The sequence below is a fragment of the Hyaena hyaena genome, unplaced genomic scaffold (genome assembly GCF_003009895.1).
Source record: "Hyaena hyaena isolate Hyena2069 unplaced genomic scaffold, ASM300989v1 scaffold_1109, whole genome shotgun sequence".
NCBI lineage: Eukaryota > Metazoa > Chordata > Mammalia > Carnivora > Hyaenidae > Hyaena > Hyaena hyaena.
The window spans coordinates 62256-66441 of record NW_024081740.1 but is presented as its reverse complement, the minus strand read 5'-3'; positions in this window follow the sequence as shown (position 1 = coordinate 66441).

The following is a 4186-nucleotide window of genomic DNA, read 5'->3' as shown; positions in this document are numbered from 1 at the left end:
CTTTTACTTTGAAAACCAAACCTGAGGACTCCTCCCTTCCCCAGACTCTGGCACTGTCAGTACTTCCCCTGCTTTTGTCCTCATCAACCACAAATATAATTTATTCACTCCAGCCAGTGTGTAAATCTAGCAATTTCATTTCATATTTGCAGAGACCCGGGATGAGACCTCAGCTTAGCCCACTGTGCATCGCTGTCACCTCCTCCTGCTCCCCAGGCTTCTCCTGTTTGCCTCTCCCCTTCCCTCAGCAAATCACTTCTGGTGTTGCTACATGCAGAGCAGCTTCATCAACTTCCCTGAAACCTTGGGAACAGAAGATATCCAATCTCCCCAGGACCCTTCTGCCACAGCAGATTAATCAAAGCAAAACCCAACATGGTGGGTCTCTCCTAGGAAAATCATTTGCCTACTGTGAAAGGAATAAGTTTTTTCTTCGTCTCATTTATACCTGTATTCTCAGCAGATGATATGGGATCTGACTCAAAATAGATATTTAAGGAATGTCTGAATGAACTGATCTCTGAGATGATACAGGTGGAAGTGATTATAAACCAAAAAACAAAAAAACAAAACAAAAACAAAAACAAAAACCCATCTGTAGCATTAGTTATCATATCAATCCCATTTCATGACAACAGTTAGTAAATAGTTGGATACAAGCTGCCCAACTTTGGGCTTCCTTTATAAGAAGATGAGAGCCGAGTCAGGACATCTCAGCTTCCTCTTGTACCTGCCCCCACCCCACCCACTAAAGGACATCACTGGTTAGGCACTTGGGCTGTGGCAGGGAGGCCTCATGCAGGAAGGAAAGTTGATCCGTTTGGGCCACCATAGAATGATAGTGGAAATGGAATTTTTGGTTCAAGGGACAAGGAGGAATAGATTAGTTTCCTCCTTAGTGCCTAAGTGCTTACAGCTAAGATCAGCAAGCACATGCCAACCTAGAGCCAGAGGCCATGTGCTGCTGTAGAAGGAACAAACGGGTCAGGAGACAGACAGACTGATTTCAAATGTGACTTTGACAACTGAACTGACCTCTCTGTGCCTCAGTTGCATCAGTAGTAAAACAATGGTGATATGACACTTCATTTGTCTAGGAAACAGAATCCTGAAAAACTCAATTTGCTACCTCAGTAGAGATCTAAGTAGAGAGGACAGAATCAGGCAAATAAATTATTGTTTAGTCATTTGCCTCGAACTCTGTGTGACCTGCTGTAGGTCTATAGGGCTGGGCTGGATTATGCATGAGACGTGGGTGTGCCTTTGAACTCTCAGTTTCAAGGGAGAAATAAGCCATATGTGTAAACAGAGAGAACTCTAAAGGCATGAGTTTTAGAGCATGAATCCCAAAATATTCCATGCAAAGAGAGAGAGAGACTTCCCTCAGAGACCTGAGCTGGTCCACTTGCCTGGCAGAGCAAAGGCATCTATGACCACCAGTGTGGTGACTTGGCCCATTTATGTCTGAACTAATTGAATCTGCCACTATGGGTAATAAAATCCCATCTCTCTGTATTTCATTCTCTCGCCTCCTCCCTCCCTCTCTCTGAGTCCAAATTCACTAAGAAAGAAAACCGAATTAGTCATCCAGTCACTGTCCAGTGAAAGTTGCCATTGGTTTTCACTACAGGCTTCCAGCCTGTTTTTCATTGGGTCAGCTAGTCATCCATGGCCAATAAATTGGCTGTGGTCAGGGTGAGGAAGGAATCTTGGTACAGTACAGTTTTCTGCAATAAGACTTAGATACAGCATGCATTCATGGGTTATCTTAAATACAAATTCCTAACACAGGAAAAGCAGTGCACACTTAGTTCCTCTATTGGCCAATATGATTTATTGGTACAAATTAAAGATGGCGCCCTTCTAAGTATTTGTCAAAAAATCATTGAAGTAAATATGCAAATCTCTGATAGACTGTGAAATGCATTGTCTTTGATTTTATAGAAAATAGGATAACACTTTATGGTACAGACAATGACGATGCTGTAATAGCCTCACCCTGTCCCACCCATCTGAGAAATTTCAAGTTTTGCTGCCATGGAGACCAGCTTAGTGGTTATAAATAGGATCAAAGCAAAGCAGACCTTGTTTGAGTCCTCATTCTGCCACCTACTGCATTTACCATTGACCTTGGTAAATTAAATATTCTGAATATCAGTTTTCTTTTTTTATACAGCAATTATAATACTATCTACCCTCATAGGTGTTACTGTGAGAACGAAGTGAAATAAAGCCCGCAGATGATGTATCACAATGACTGGCACACAGTCAGTCAGTGTTCCATCGATAGAAGTACCTGCAGCACCCACGGTGTCAGTGGGAGCAGCAGGGGCAGCAGTGTGAGCCTTGAGCCCTAGACCCATGCATCTGCCACGAAGGTTCTGAGGTAGGAACCGTCTTCCCTTGAAGATAGAAGCATCAGATACTTTCATGACAATAATGTTGATGTCTCTGACTGCTTCATGCCCTGGGAGGCCAGAGTGTCAACAAATCCCTGTCTGGGGCCCATCATTTAATCTCCACCCTCCCCTCCACACATTAACTTAGGCCTGCTCCCAGTCAGTTTCTTGTATTCTTCCATTTTCCTGTTCTTTTTGGCCTTGTGCAGACAGAATCCACCACTGAGAATGTGGCTCAACCACAGTGTAAGTTGTCTTTAATCAAGCACTTTCCATGTGCTGGTTACTTTACCTGAATAATCTTGTTTTTTACTCAGAACAGCCTTTTCCTGGTTTACTCATTTATGGAAGGGTATTCAGAGCTGTAGAGATGATAAAAAAAACAACATCCTAGGCCATCTGCTGGCAAATAATTAAGTCATATATTTATGTATAATAGATTCTCAAACCTCGCTGACCATTGCCCATTCTGTATTCCCATTCTTTGGCAAATAATTTGGAAGAAGATGATGATGATGATGACAACAATAATTCTTCTCTCCCTAATTATGTCAATGTTGCCATCTTACTGCCCACAAAGAAGGAATTTTTAATTTGCTTTTTAAGTGTTTGTTTTGGAGAGAGAGAGAGACAAAGTGCAAGCTAGGGAGGGGCAGAGAGAGAAGGAGACACAATCTGAAGCAGGCTCTAGGCTCTGAGCTATTAGCACAGAGCCTGAGGCGGGACTGGAACTCACAAACTGTGAGATCATGACCTAAACCAAAGTTGGACTCTTAACCAACTGAACCACACAGGAACCCCAAGAAGGAGGTTTTTTGTTTTTGTTTTTGTTTTTAAAACAAGGACCTTTCATCCACAAATGGAGGCAAATTTGGTGACAAGTAGCTGACATCTATACTCTTGTCATCCCCAGGGCAGGGGGTATCCAAGGGACTCCATGACCATTAGCACCATGACTGGCCAGGAGCTTTGCTCTGAAGCTCTTCTAGACTCACTGCTGTATGACTTTGGCCCTTTGCTTTTCACCCTCTTAGTGCTTATCTTGCAGGAATGAAAATCTTCACTTCTTTTGGTACTTTCTTATTTTTACTTTCTAGCATAAAATGTTCCCTGAGTACCTCTCTCTCTTCATTGAGCTCCTTACTGCCCTGAAAGAATGTGTAGCTAGCAGTCTTCAAGTGAAGGCAAATGATTATTGCTCTAGAACCCCAGGGGTAGACATTTGGGTCTAGGTTCATTCTATTCCTATTCTCATTGGCATTATCACCACTGCAAAAACTACCTTTCTCATTTTCAATGAGAATTTGCTGTGTTTCCCTTAATTTAGAACATGATTTTCATAGGTTTAAAAGTCACATGGTCTACCACTCATGATATGCTTTCAAAAACTTAATTTTTTAAGTTTTTTTTTTAAGTTCCAGTTATTTAACATACAGTGTTATATTTGTTTTAGGTGTACAATATAGTGATTCAACACTTCCATACATAACTCAGTGTTCAACACAAGGGCACTCTTGAATCCCCATCACCTGTTTCACCCATCCTTCAGCTCACCTCCTCTCCAGTAACCATCAGTTTGTTCTCTATAGTTAAGAGTTCGTTTCTTAGTTTGCCTCTCTCTCTCTCTCTCTCTACCCTGTGCTCATTTGTTTTCTTCCTTAAATAGCACATATGAGTGAAATCATATGGTGTGTGTCTTACTGATTTATTTCACGTCACATTATACTCTGTAGCTCCATCCCTCTTGTTGCACATAGCGAGATTTCATTTTTGTTTTTATGGCTGAG